The following is a 16,373-nucleotide window of genomic DNA, read 5'->3' as shown; positions in this document are numbered from 1 at the left end:
CAGAATAAATAAATTTGTAAACAAACTGAGTAGAACTGTATTTATGATATTTTAACACGCGGCATGGGGACACATGTAGTCTAACAGAATGAACTATAAACTTTGCACACAGCCTAAGCGAAAATAGTTATGCAACAGATGGTGTGCCTTACTCCTAGCTTTTTTTATATTATAAAGTACTAGCTGTTTCCCACGTATTCGCACGCTTTTTGTAAACTTTGCCCGTGCATGAGCACTTCTGGTTCAAGTGAATTATATTACCAACGCCGATGTAGAGTTTGCCGAATAAGAAAATCTGTCAAAAGTGTACTTTTATAGCCATTGCATGTACACGTAGATGTACTTTATTCTAAATTGGTCTAACACTCAAGACACTTTAACTGCCAAACGTTTTCATACATACTTCCATATTAGGCCTATGTGTTTTACATTAACTATTTCACCAGGCCATATATATCATTATGATACATTACAAGGCTAACCACTAGGCCGTGTGTGTCATATTGATGGACACAACATTCTAGTGTTGCTTGCCTTGTGTATCAAACTGCTGCATATCTACCATAAGACACCATGCATAATTAAATTCACTTGGCCTGGTAGAAGAGGCATACACAATTGGTTTGCAAAAATTCATGCATAAGTTGGCAGAACTGTAAAGCATATATGACAACTAATTTTTCTTCCTGTCTACTGTTATAAATTGTTGTTTGTATTTTGATTTAGAAGCCAGACATTCAGGTTAGGTTAGGTTAGTCCATATTGTCTTTACTTTCATAATGGCTAACTCGGACCAGATCAGGGAATTGTTTGATCAATTACAGGAAAATGACAGTGAAAGTGATAAAAGTAGTGAACTTAGTTTCTTTGGGGATATGAGTGATCCAGATGATCCTGAATATGTTATTTCCAGTGAGAGTAGTGATAGTGATTTGGATAGTCGTCCTGCGAAGAGAAAATGTGTGTCACAAGACGTCATGATTTTGATCGACAACCTTCCACATGCCAACCTGTACCACCACATGCTACCGAAGTGAACGAGCTTGATGCTACATGCGACTCAATTCCTACAACCCTTCATTTTGGAACTCGTAAATGACTACCTAATGAGTTGAATGTTTTGTGGAATGATGTATCAGGTAATCTAAGTGAATTTTCTTGTACTGTTTCTGGCGGCATAAAACATCATATTATCGAACAGCTGCGGGGAGCCCCAAGTGAGCTCGATTGCTACAATATCTTTGTAGATGATTCAGTTATTGAACTTATAGTTTTAGAGACAAACCGATATGCTGATCAATCAATTGTAAAGGTTATTTTAGAAGAATATGTTAGTCGACATTCAAGACTACAAGTTTGGGAAAACACAAATAAGGAGGAAATCCGTACATTTCTGGGTTTACTCTTATGGTTTGGACTGGACAAAAAACATCACTGCAAAAGTATTGGTCAAGAAACCCATTGTATGAGAATAAAATTAGTAAAGCTATGTCCCGAAATCGTTTTGAGCTGCTGCTACGTGATTTTCACTTGTCAGATAATGAATATTCTGAAACTAATTTGCCTAAGTTGCACAAAATTCAGGTTCTTATTGATAAATTGAACAGTACATTTCAAAATGCATACACTCCCTATGAGAGTGTTTGTATCGACGAAACAATGATTCCATACCGTGGCAGAACTGTTCAAACTTTGCTTACAAGGTGGAATGTAAAACTATATGCTGGTAAGGAAAACTCTACTTCAGGGAAACTGTCTACTAATGTTGTCATGGAACTAATGGCACCATTACTTAACTCGGGAAGAACTCTTGTGTACTCAAGTGTAGAATTGGCTTACAAGCTAAATAAAAAAGAAACCCACCTTATAGACACCTTAAACAAAAAAAGGAAATACAACCCTCAACCGATTGTCTCTGCTAAGCTCTCAAGAGGAGAAATGGTTACACTGCAGAGTGATAAGAATTGTATTGTAGGCAAATGGAAAGATAAGAGAGATGTGCTATTTCTTACAACAAAGGCTGTCCCTATCTTGACTGAAGTGCCATCTCGACGGGGGCCCATCAAGAAACCATCAACGATATTGGAGTATAACACCGGCAAGTCTTACATTGATGTTTCAGACCAATTAGCGTCCTACGCCACAACAGTTCCCAAAGGTGTGAAGTGGTATCGAAAAGCGGCAATAGAGCTCCTTACTAATACAGCAGTAGTAAATGCCCATGCGTTGTACAAGATAATAACTAACAACTCTAAAGTTCAAATCACAGAATTTCGCGAGAAGTTAGCAACATCGATGATTTTTGGAGAGGTACTACAAACTGGTAATAATACTCCGAGAAATCCCAATGTTCGTAAGCATGAGTTACTGGTACTTACTTACTTACTTACTGCCGGGGCGTAACAAATCTCAGTCGATTCTTTGCCTCGTCTATGAGCCTCTTCCACGCCACCCTGTCTTCCGCCAGATCCACAGACCCTCCACACCGGGTCACATCTTCGACCACTTGATCGCACCATCTTATCTTTGGCCTACCCAAAGGGCGCCTTCCTGCCGGTACCGCCTGGTAGACCTCTTTTAACCTTGTGCCCTCCTGTCTCCGATGTACATGTCCTAGCCAGCTAATTCTCTTTGCCTTCACCAAAGCCACAATATCAGGATCTTGGTATACATTGCGTAATTCTCTATTTTTTCTTATTCGCCACACCCCTTCATCACATATTGGTCCAAATATTTTTCGGAGAACTTTATTCTCAAAAACAATCAACCGCCCCTCATTTTTCTTCGTTAATGCCCATGTTTCACTTCCATACATTAGGACTGGTTGAATGATTGTTTTATAAATTCTTACTTTGGAGCATTGTGACAACAATCTTGACGTAAAGAGTTTTGTACACGCCCCAAGACACCTATTTGCATTAGCTAATTTGCTTTGTATCTCTATATCCTCCACGTTTTTGCTGTTTATTGTTACATCCAAATATTTAAAACTTTCTACACAGCCAATCGAGTAGTTGTCAATGCTTAAGTTTGTTCTCACATTTCCAGCATGTCTTCCAAAATGAATAATTTTAGTTTTATCATCATTTAGCTCTAAGCCTACTGTTTGACATTCTTTAATAAAACTTTTTGTTAGTGTGGAGAGGTCATCCAAACTTTCTGACAAGATCACTACATCATCCGCAAATGCCATTACGTTCTGGTCCACTCCTAATTTAACCCCTCTTTGTAGTCTTTTAACTTTTTGTAATGCCTCTTCCACAGCCAGGTTGAAGAGAGTGGGAGAAATCCCATCTCCCTGTCTTACTCCAGTGTTGATAAGGAAGTTTTCCGACATTTCTCCATCTATTCTTATTTTGGCCTTTGAGTCACTTATACACATTTTTGACAGTCTTATCAGTTTTTGCGGGATTCCATGAACTTGAAGAACGCAAAAGAAGTCGGTGTACTTTGTGTTACACTATACTGACGGAACGCTTTTGCAGAGCAACTGCGGCTAAACAAGCAAAACAAGTGTACACTATGTGTGGTGGTTGTCCTGGAATTAATTTTATGTGTTTAGCATGTTTTAATGATAAACATACATCGACTCTGGAAAGCTAAGATCCATCGAAAACACTTGACAAGTTTATAACATGATTATTATAGATATTTCAGAGTGACATTTTCAATATTACTTTCGGAAGCTTATTTTTTAGTTTCTAAACAAGTATTACCTAAAGAAATTTTTCGATAAAATGTTATTTTAATTTTCCTAATGATTACACATTATAATTTTATTACCTGATAATTGAAATGTTTTGTCATCCTAACTAATAATTTTCCTTATGCATTTCTTTAGGTTTCTTCCATTTCCTTACATATCTTTTTATGTACAGGGCCATGTGTATCACTTTGATACACATTATGCAAATAACTTATTTATACAATTTGAGCCAGCTTTTCAGCTATCTACTAAATTAGAAAGGATGTTCTTATGTACGAGTATTATTCATAAAAACAGTAATGGTCTGGTGTGGTATTCACAGCAGTTTAACTTGGCAAGAGGGAAAATTTCTTTGTGTATCAGACTGATACACATGACCTGAGAGGAAATTGTTCTGTGTATCATATTAATACACATGGCAGCTAAAGTGTTAAGTTCAAGCAAAAATGTATTTTAAAGAAAAATATACATAATAACTTACCGCCTTCAAACAGTGTTTGGCTATTTGACGTACGTAACTGCCCCGTGATTGCAGTTTTTAATGTTCAGGCGCTTTGAAAACTTTTGTCTTTTGCAGCGCTGCTTGGTGGCTAGTTATATCAATGTGTATAGCATATAAAGCTTTTCCGTGGAAAAATGCATATACGTAAGAATTTTCATAACATTAATTTAATATATATATATATATATATATATATATATTAATAACGTACATACTTTCAATTTTAACTGAATATATATTGTCAAAGAATACTAAATACAATCATGTCAGGTTTGGTTGAAACCGATGTGTAATTATTTTTGAAAAAATGTATTCACTTCCATTGCTATGGTGTATCGTAATATTGTAAAAACTGTGTACAGACACAGTATAAAAAGGTTACGAGACACAAAGGACATTAGTGATACATATCGACATATTAACAAACGTATGCGTTTAAAAGTGGTTTGAAATTACTTATTGTTTATGAAAGAGTTTATTCTTTGCTACATGTTGAGTAGTTAAAGAGAAACAAACGAAATGGCCACCACAATGAAACCTTTTATAAGGCTCTTCAGGAAATTATCCAATCCAAGGGTAAGCGCTTTTCTTTTATCAAGCTTAGTTTGAGCAATTACGTCAATTTGTAACTTCGATGGCTGCGTACTACCAAAGGACGGTATTGTTACGTTGTATTGTTAATTTTAGTACTTTAAATACGAATTTACGTATTTGAAAATCACGTCCGTTTAATATTTTCATCTACTATGAATTTCAACAGATGATCTTAGGACAAGAATTTATAAAACATTTTAAAGTGGGTGCATTTTATTCACCCTTCGTGTACTCGAAACAGAACTGATGATGAAGGACTATATCTGTACACAAGTAACCTTAACCTTGTAGATAGTATATAAGTGGCATCAGTTTTTACAATGAATTAATGTAAATGTAAATGTATTAATGTAAATTAATGTATGTATGTATGTATATATATATATATATATATATATATATATATATATATATATATATATATATATACATATAATCTCTCATTGCCGTATTAACTTACATTGAATTTACCACTACAGAAAGTCTGACTGCTTGTTTAAATATTCTAGAGTAAAGAATTTTTGTTATAAGGAAATCAAATTATATCGGCATTTTGAAAACTCTTCTCATAAATTTATTTGTTGTTTCGATCGAGATATTTGCCGATTTTCTTACTGCTACAAAAGAACAATATACGAATGGTAGAAATAAATATTATATTAACATCTACTTTAAATTTCAACTGATGACGAAAAAGAATGTGTAATATATATATATATATATATATATATATATATATATATATATATATATATATATTCACTATTCGTGTACTCGAAATAGAACTGGCAATGACGGACAATCTCTGTACACAAGGAACCTTAACTTGGCAGATAATACACAAGTGACAAGATGTAATGTAATGTGAGAAATATAACATTGCCGTATTAATTTATATTCAATTTGCCAAAAGAGAAAGTCTGACTGCTTGTTTATAAATCCTGAGAGAAAGGAATTTTTCTCATAAGGATATTAAATAATTTTGGAATCTAAAGCTCTTTTATTATTATGATTAATTAGAATTATTAGTTATTTCTTAATATTTACCGATTTCTTTACTGCTACAAAAGAACAAATATACGAATGGAATAAACAAATATTCTATGAAGAGGAATGAAAAGGCATCAGTAAACGTTTGAGCCGTAATAGAAGCAGGATTTTCCTCTAGTTCTAATAACAGCATTTACAAATGAAATGTGTTAGATTTGCGAAGGACAGGTAAAAGAGAAAGCGGTTGAAGAAAGAAAAGGGAGACTACCCCACGCAACAAGTGTCTACTACGTCAGTAGTAAGTGGTGACGAAAACGTATTGATTTGTAGCTAAGGTCAGAGAGAACTTCCTTTAATCGCCACCAACCGCCGCGCCCTTCTCCCTACAACCCCCCCCCCCCCGTAACATCGGGGCAAGTGAGCAAAACTGCCACCCTTAATTAATTGATCACTTACAAGACGGACGGACGTTCGAGATAATTGGCTGGTTTCATAACAGGGACACACTTTCTCTCGGATTGTCATTTACGTTTGATAGCTACTAAGCGTAACACGTTTTATTTCCATAACTAATTAATTGTTCTTAATTAAGTCGATTATGAAATATTCAAATTATAAGGATTTACTTAAAATCAGACCTACATCAAATTGGTTTTTATTGTATATATAACGTAATAGTGATGAACAACATGTTTGGCTTATGAGGAAAGCAATTCATTAAATATAAAATTCAAAGTTCGGTACATAAAGGGTAATAAATATCACGGTGATGAATACATACAAACCATTTGGAATAAAGCTAGCAAACTAATGAAATGCTATTAGAATTCCTACAGTATTAAAAGAAGGGTTTTAAAATTGAATCAGTTTTGACAATGAACTTGGAATGAAATGAAATAATAACCACTTTATGTGATAATTTGTGTAAGCAAGAACGTAGCCAGGCACAATTTTGGGGTGAGGGTCAAGACAACTGATATTTTCCCGTAGTAGACAGAGTAAGGCCCCATTTTGTTCCTTAAAAATTTCTTGATTCGTTTCTTTGTTGAGAACGATCTTTCAGCAGTACATGTCAGTAATACTGAATTATTTAGATAATAATAATCTTTTACTAAAAAAAGTAATTAAAAACATTGAAAATTGGAGGGGGGGGGTCTGGACCCCTCGGACCTCCTTGCTGGCTACGCCCTTGTGTGTCAGTGTGTTATGACCCAAGTTTGTGTTTTTTTACTCATGTACCTAAGGTTATTATCAGAAAATGAAGGCAATGGGAATGTGCTTCTGGTTACAAAAACAAAAAATACAAAACATTATATAGAATTTAAAAAATGTATGTCACAGGATGTTTTAAGTTTCCTTTTAAAAGAAAGGTTATTGCGTTCATGTTAAAATATACTGCGAGAAACGTGTTATATGTTACGCAAATGGTGCATAAGTAACGTGTACAAGAGTCCGTACAACCCACAAAATCCACTTTCAAAAAACAAATGACCGAATTTCATATAAGACTGTATGACAATAGACATGCTGGGTATTTCAGAGTTGTCTCCTTGAAACAATTTTGCCATTTGACTTCAGTTGGCTTAAACGTTTAAATGATACAGGGATACTGAAAATACCAGTATTGACCTATTTCATTCAAATTAGACTCTTGAAAGTAGTAATAAATCAATTTCTACTAATGAATCAGTACAGTCAATAAAAGAGTCAATAAAGTTAAATATTGCAAGAGTTTAGTACAAAATTATTTTTTATGTTGTTTTCGTTAGCGAAAGACAAAGGCAACACGGGAACTTTGATGGTCATCACTGAGGACATAAGCGGCATATTGCAAAAAAAAAAAAAAAAAAAAAATAGTTTACAACGTCAAATAAGTAAAACCCCTAAAAGTTAATGCCACATTACACCACATGTCCATCACTGAGGATATAAGAGGCATATTGCAAAAAAAAAAAATTATAAAAAAATAGTTTACAACGTCAAATAAGTAAAACCCCTAAAAGTAAATGCCACATTACACCACATTGTTTCTACAATTCACATTAATTTCTGATTTAGGATCTTGTGTTTACAGAGACTCCTGAAATGTTACAGGTGCATGTTCCAGTAACTGGTACTGCTAAACGAGACCGAATACTTTGTACCAGGAACGGCTGTAAACATATAAAGTATCTGTATCGCAAAAGTACCTGTACTAGGGTACTTTAGGTTTGCGGTAACTTGTAACTGACTGGACAAACGAGTATCCGGTAAAAATTATCTGTTACAGTAGTCCCGACGTGATCTGTTGTCACAGTAGTGAGTGAGTTGTCATTCGCTGTCACTACGAGAAAACACCGCCCTGGGCGGTCTGGCGATTTGCGCGTTAAAACGAGCAAATGCCGGTTACGGTTAATTAAAAAAATCCCAATTTAATCTGTTAAAAATTAAAAGTTTTAATTAGTTTTTCACAAAATTACATTGTAATGACTAAGAGCTCCATAATTCGAGCAATGCTGGATTTTTTGTATCATTTGGTCAAGAATAAAAGTTAAAATGGTAACTTAATAGGAACTTTATTTTCACACTATTATACTTTTTTTACTAAAATTTCATACTTAATTACAGTGCACTTGTATCTATCTTGTTAAACATTTAGTTTTAATAGGCTCACTAGTTTCCGAGTTATGAATGTTCAAAATTGCTGTTTGATTGAAAGGGCCATAGTGAGCATGATTGTTTGTTCTAATCACATATAAAAACTGAAAGTTACTATTAGTAACACAGTTTTATAACTTATAACTTTGTAGATAACAAAGTTTTATATGCCGAAATGCAGAAATAAACGAGCTAAATTGTAATACAACTCCTGTTATTGTAGATCTATTAGTTACATTACAGTCAACTTTCAAAATCGGATATCTATGCTTTTTGATTCGAGAGTAAAAATCAAGATTTAGCTTTGGTCTTGATTTGTGAATTTCACTTAACTATTTTGTTCAATATTTGATTAACGTTGTAGTGAAAGCTTGTACAAGCTTCATGGTGACTGGATGTAGATTGGTTTTATTGTAAACTTTATACCATCTGACCCGATATTTAGCTTTCTTTAATTAGTTCAGAAGTACTGTAACGAATTTTGGATCTAATATTTAATAAATTTCTCTGGAGGCTTCTCTACCCCCTAAAGATCTGAAGGGCTTTCTATACCCTCGACCCCCCGTTGTTTCGGACACCCCCTAAAGAAGATTTCTGGGTACGCTACTGTAACCAAGTATATAGATTAGGAGATAAAACTCAACCTGAACCGTGACACACTCCTTGGTAGCCCTTCGTACTTTTGTCAAAATTAACATCACATAAGTAAACATAATTACGCAGAAAAGTTATTAGTACAGTCGGCACAATAAGCAAAATTTGTTTAAAACACGATATTAACCAAATTTAAAAATGAGTGTTTTATTGTAGATACTTAGGTCTGAATGTATAGTGATTCCTTAAGTAATCACTGTTATCAATTTTTTTTTCATTGGTTCTGAACAAGAATAGGTAGACAGCTGTTAATTATTTCGATTTCCTTGGTTGGTATTATAATACTGATATAGTCTATTCATTTGCTTGCACTATAATAGAACTCTAGGAGAAACGTCCAGCACTAGCTTTACACATTGAGCGTACAATGAGGAATGGCGGCAATGGCGCTATCTGTTGTCAATACGAGAAACTAAACTCACTGAGCGCTGCAGCGGACAAACTTGTAACTACTAGGAGTGGAATGTTCGTTTACAGAACGTTGTACATCTTTTAGTCACACTACAAATTTAATGTTCATTCATACATGGTTATACGCTATGTCACTTGCAGTACGTAAACTACAATATTTATTATTTTTACTGTTTTGAAGTTTAGTATTTTCAGTTTTATTTTAAGTGTGCTATATTTACTTCATCTTGTTAGAAATCATTATAGAATTATGTAACTATAAACAGTTCTTAAATATTGGTTAGGATGATTTTCCTTATGTGTCAATAAAGGAAATATGGTTATCAAATACTGTACTTGGTTACTAAGACATTTAAAAATACTTAGATTTAAACATATTTAAGGGTCCTATTTTTTATTGGATTTGGATTACTTTTGTTTAATAGGGGAGAGTGGGGTAATGGCAGTCACCTAAGGGAGAATGAGTATAAAACTATTTCTTTTACAATTGAAACACAATCAAGTGAAATCACTTCATCATAGTATATTTTACTTATTGTACACTTTAAATTAAACTCTAACTAAATCTTAGTTACTGGTATTAAATAAAATATTAGAAAAACTGCTATGAGCGGTATTACCCCTACCTTGGGGGTAATGGCAATCGGCAATTTCATGATGTATAACAAAGTGTTGTAAAGTAAGAAATATGATTATATTCAATTAACATAAACACGTAAAGCTGAAATATTGTTGTTTATATTGAATTACATGAACTCACATTTGATAAATTATTTAAAATGAATTAAGATTATCGTCATATAGTAATATGAAGTCAATAATTTAACAAACATATTTTCACTGTTAAATGTTCTTATTATTTTAAGATCACTGTGATTAAATTCAATGAATATGTTTACATTGAGTTATGAGCTTTTAGAAGTTTGAAGGTAATGTTCCTTTCTGGAGCACATGTCACATAAATACCCCTCAGGAGTGTCCCATCCAGAGCATTCTTGATGTTCCCCATAATGCACAAGAAGTGCACCGATACCACATTTCTCCGTCCTTTCCGGCATCTTCACAATAGAAACAGATATCTCTATTCATACTAGTTAAAAGTAACTCACTTTCTGAGTCGTCTTCACAAATATTTTCCTCATCAATAGAGGTGTCTGAGTCTGATTCAAAGAGTTTCTTGCGCATTTTTCTTTTGGTTCACTTGTTGTTTTAGGTATTGCCGTCTTATTTTTTTTTTAATGTCTTTATTACATTCTTTCGTTTTTCGCTTATTATTTTTACTCTTTTCTTCTTTATTTTTTTAATTTATTCTTTGTCTTGGCTTCTTTTTCTTCTCGCTTTCTTTTTTTCTCTTCAAGCTGGATTTTCATTGGTGTCGATGTCAATATTTCAGAATGTTGTTTTTGGTCTAGCTCCTTTTGATGGATCACCAGCCCAACTACTGCATCCTGGTAACGGAGAAATTTCTTGGATGGAAACTTTAATTGTTGGCTGTTCCTGAACAGTTGCATTTTGTTCAATAATTGAGACTTCACCTCGGTCTACATCTGAGTTGGTTTCATTTGCAGTAGGTTTCAGGGGAACATCCACACACATGGGGATTAGGTCTTTATCTTGTTTTCTTCTGGAGAATATCCTCTACTAAAAAATCTTCATCAGTGAAAACCCCCGGATTAAGAGGACAAAATCCCAGTGTTTGTAAATCCACTTGTTGCTTTTGCAATTGTAGCCACTGCCGAATAAGCCTTATTAAAGATCTCTGCTACATCGTAAGGGGTTATTTTTTACTAAATTTCTTGTCTTCATGAACAAATCACATTCTCTTTTGTAAGCAGCTTTCAAAGGGGAGTAAAATACTACATCTAAAGGTTGAAGCCCTATGTGAAGTATGGGGCGGTAGTGAGACCATAACAATCCCCTTGTCTCTACAAATGCCATAGGCTTCAGCTGAGAAATGAGTAGAATGGTTGTCGAGAATCAGCAGTATTTTGTTGTCATTACTAGCATGAGTAAATTGGGCAAAATGTTTCAACCAAACAACGAACAGTTCTTCATTGATCCAGCCTGTCTTAGAGCATGTGTAGATCGATCCAGGGAGTCCATTTTTTTCTAAGAGTGGAGACATACGAGCGCTGTGAAATATGAACATTGGTGGAACATAAATCCCACCTGAACTCATTGCACACACTACTGTGATGTTCTTGCCCCTTTCCCAACTTGTTATGGAACCCACACGCTTTTGACCTCGTTCTGCCAGTATTAGACCAGGGTCCTGCACAGTGGTGATCCCTGTTTCGTCTACGTTCCAAAAGTTTGTTTCTTTAAACTTGTAATTTATCAATTGCCTGTTCTAATTTGAAAAAAACCCGATTTACTTCCTCTTTGTTAAACCCCACAGCTCTTCCAATTGCTTGTGGCTTCAGGTCTTCGCACACTAATGTTGTTTCTTGCCATGAACCCATACATCCAATCCAGACCAGCCGTTTTTGTTTCTTTCTCAAATATATGACTTATAATTGGTTTTTTCTGCATACTCAAATGCGATTTGTCTTAACTTCAATGCCAGTGATTACCGTAGAAAATCTTCGATAATGTTTTTACGTGATCAGCTAGAGCTGACTCATGTGCAGGAGGGAAGACACACTTTCCTGCCTAAGCTTTGGATTAGAATCAGTTCCACTCTTCATTCTGTCTTGCAACGTGCTAAATAGTATTTTAAATTGATCTGCTGCCTTTCTGATCGATAATTCTCCTGTTATAGCTGATTTTGCATTCTTTAAAGTCCTCTGCAGTCCATTTAGCTTTATCTGTTTTTCTTATGTATTTTCTGGGCATCTGAAACATAAAATAAAAATATGGGTACTACTGGGGGGAATGCCGGTCAGACGAAAAAGGTGACTGCCATTACCCCGAGCATGGTGACCACCATTACCCCAACAACGTGTTTTTATTCAAAGGCTAAAAAACTAAATGTCAGTGCTTAGAACTATAATGAAACTCTACGTAAATACAACAATAAGGCTTACCTTGTTATTGCGTGATCAGGTCTCTTTCCATGAAAATTAAACAATAAGAATTGGTAGCGGTTTGAACTATAAACTTTCTTATAAGACGAAACGTCAAAAGTCTTCTAACCACAACGGGCACAAGGCGACTGGCAAGATGGCGAGCATTTCAGTAGTAGTTCCAAAAACTGTCGTGAGGTGGCAGCACTAATCAGTTCGAAGCTGCGTTATACACTTGACGAGAAATCAAAGTGACCGCCATTACCCGCTGACCGTTCATTACCCCACTCTCCTAGTGGTTAATATAGGTGAGACATATTTAATTAACGCATGAGTACAATAATGGAAAATGAAGCTAAGATGATCGTTGGAGTATTTAATTAAAGGAAATAAAATGTTCAACATTTAACATGGTCGGTGATATGAAGTTTTTCTTGATAAACTGATTTACGTCATTGTTGATTTATGTTTAAAGTAATTTTGTTTGTACTAAATTAATAGGTTCGTTAAAAATAATTAAAAATGGAACAAAGATATTACAAATTTAATACACTTGCATGCTGTTTTATGAAGTTATGGCAATATTTGTTCTGAATTACTTGTAATGCGAATTAAATAATTAACCCAGAAACCGGCAACGATCGCTGCAGCATTAAAAGTAATTCTATTATTATTTTATTATTATAAGGAAATTTGTTATTCTTTAAATAATTAAGTATTACTGACATTTGCTGAAAGATCGTTCTCAACAAAGAAACGGGTCAAGAACCTTTTAAAGAACCTTCCAAGGTGGCCTCTCTGTCCACTACGGAAAAATATCAGATGTCTGAACCCCCTCCCCCAACAGTTTTTTCTAGCTACGTTCTTACCGATCAGCTAGGGAGGATACTACAACGCGCTGAAATCAAATCTGATCACCGACTTTTAACATTTACTTTTCACTCTTTCATTGACTTGTTTTCGTTTTACAAGTATTCACATCTCACAAGATTGTACTCAGTTTGTTTACAAATTTATGTATTCTGGCTGTTTCTTCTATGGTTACCCATAAGACCAATGAAAACATATCCGCTAACGCTCAGTGAAATTCCGTGGCGTGAAATCTACTATCAGTGAACTCAGCGTTGCTTATGTAGAAATGAAGCTTCGTGCAAAATTTCAAGTCTATAGACAAGTTAGTTTTCGAAATATCGTGTGGAAAGGCAGATGGATATCACTCGTACAACAGACTGAAAGACGTCCATACAGAAATGGATATTTTCCAGCCTTTCGAGTGATAAGCTTCGATAAGTCTCAGCAAATTACGTTATAATATATTACAAGAGATCCATATGGAGTTCGGTAGACTACGCTTCAGTAAGAATAGTGACAATATCTAGAATTTCCATTTAATTATCGTGGAGTGTTTCTGTCATTAAAACTCTTAAAATATCAAATAATCATATATATTTTTATTCCTTTATATTACACACACCAATTGTTTTTTTTGTTTGTTTTTTTACTCAATTATCATCCATTTGATATTCTTGACCTGGCATATTTAACCGTAAGGATTTCAGAGTACATTGCAGTTGGAGTTTACAATCGTAAATATTATCTCTGACTAAAGTAAGAAGTATTGGGGGCTACAAGTTAAGACCGAAAAGCACTTTGGCAGCCTATTTTTCTCTTTTTGAGCTCATATTTTTTTTATTTATTTGTATAATACTATTTACCCACCTTCACCACACAGTTTATAAAACGTTGTAGAGAGACTTGCGATAACGTGCGATGCTTCACTATGTCTGTTATATACAGGGTGTTTTATGTGTGATATTTTTTAAGCATCTCAATTTGATTTTGAGAGAACGGCTTATCGTCTCATAGTGAACTAAGAAGTTTTTACCAAATAAACTCTTGAGAATAATTGTATGATTATTTTATGGCTTTTAAAGTACAGAATGTGCTTCCGTAGGTCTGAAATACGATTCTCGAGATTTTAAAATAAAAAAAAAAACATTTTATATTAATTTAAATAATGCAAACCAGACATTTTTGTGAAAACGAAACTTAATGAACATTTTTTATTTTTAAACTGACGTTCAATTTTGAAAACAATTCAAACTGAGCCACAAAACTAAAAGCAACAGTTTTACATTAATACAAAAAAGACAAAAGTTCAAAGTAACTATTGGAAAAATTGTGAAAAACAGAAATTAAAATTCGTTGAATGTGAGAAATATAATATAGGTCATAAAGTTTGACATTATAAATAAAGATTAAGGGAACATAATCATGCTTACGACAGGCAGAGGCATTAGAAAACACTGTGAATCGTGGAGATTCACTCAGTCCAGATGCAATATAATGTAAAAGTTTTTGGGATGAAACTGTCCGCATCCAATTTCAAGTGTTTGCAAACTTCTCGGAAAAAGAACTTTCGGTTTAAGATTCGCAGTCTTTTCCTTAACAATTCTTTATTGGAAGTGATATAATTCTTGTAAATTATATACGTTTATATTCTTAGTACGTTTATAATTATATTCTTCTGGTTTCAGAGCCGGCTATTTCAGTATTCTCCCATAAGAACAACGGAAAAATTTACTTTTAAAATTTATAACACTTGTACGCCCTTAGTTTTAGTAGTAAAACCGTGGGAGATGTCTGATTTAGACACACTAAACGCTTTAGTTCTTGTTGTAATGTGTATACTCTTTAAATATTAAAATGACAAACAAGTACAAAAAAGTTTGGGATATTTTATTAATAAACAATAGACGTGTCAAAACAAAAATAAAAAAGCGTTTAATGCATATTAATCATATCTTTAAAATGACAAATCGTTATTCTACCACTAAAAATAAGATCGTAAAATTTCTTAATAAAACAAGATCTTTAATTTAAAAACTATTATTATTGGGGCTCAAATTAAGATCGCCCCCAGTAAAGACAGCTCTTAAGAGTTAGGATCAGAATTTGACCTCAACTCCATCACGCTCTCTGGAACCGCTTTTGTCTGCTACGGCCTTGGTGGAACTGACGAATTGCTCTTCAAAGCATTAACGCACGCAACATTCATCATTCAAATGCTTAAATAGTCCTCCAATTTACACTCTTATGACTCGAGTAGAGTCAGATATCCATGGGCATTCAATTGTAACTTTAGCTTAGACATAACTCGTTAAGCTTTACTACGAGATACGATTGAGATTGATATACAAATGCTTTTTCTACTTCTAGAAGAGATAGATGCTAAATGTTTGCCAATGGCGTAGTGTAGCAGGTAAAGCGGTTAACGCAAGATAACCAGATCAAGCAACGTCGAGCGTGGCTGCTGCTTGGACTGGATAGGTGACCGCTGAGCGATCCTGTCTTTGCAAGCAGCCCGCTTGCACAACCATTGGTGGTAGTTCGGAAGTCACCTATAAGCCGTGGGTAAGGTTAAGTGTTAGAGAGGGCTTCATAGTTTTAACTTTGCCTAGTAAAATAAAACATATTATTTACTCTTGTTTAGATGCAACAATACGCCCAGAAATGATTTTAAATGTAAATTATGTAAGGCTAGCCTTAGTATATATCTTCTTGAAATATGGTTTAACCAAGCGAGATATCGGTATACCGTTCTCTATGAGAGAGGTGTTGCTTTATGGGTGAATACGTTGTGTGCTCGACCTAATATGAATAACATTGAGAAGGACATGGGTTTAAAATCACTTTATTCCGCACCTACGGTAGCTATGGTAGGAAGGCTTGATTCAATTTGAATGTTGAGTTTAGCTCCAGTTCACCTTCCTTTTATTCGATTTGAGGTTCGTTTTTAACTTCTCTTTGGATCTCTTCCAAGAGAAATGACTCACGAAAATGACTCCAGATTCCAGGAGTCAAATCTGAGACA

The 16,373-nt window shown here is 34.4% G+C and overlaps 1 protein-coding gene across 1 annotated transcript in view; it reads right to left on the bottom strand.

Moving 5' to 3' along the window:
- The window catches only part of LOC124361902 (synaptotagmin-5), a 157,787-nt gene that overhangs the window by 127,283 nt on the left and 14,131 nt on the right, over positions 1-16,373 (bottom strand). The gene's annotated exons all lie outside the window — the stretch shown is intronic.

The sequence above is a fragment of the Homalodisca vitripennis genome, chromosome 5 (genome assembly GCF_021130785.1).
Source record: "Homalodisca vitripennis isolate AUS2020 chromosome 5, UT_GWSS_2.1, whole genome shotgun sequence".
In the NCBI taxonomy this organism is placed as follows: domain Eukaryota; kingdom Metazoa; phylum Arthropoda; class Insecta; order Hemiptera; family Cicadellidae; genus Homalodisca; species Homalodisca vitripennis.
The sequence above is the reverse complement of the archived record's forward strand: the minus strand, read 5'-3'. Positions and strand labels throughout refer to the sequence as shown.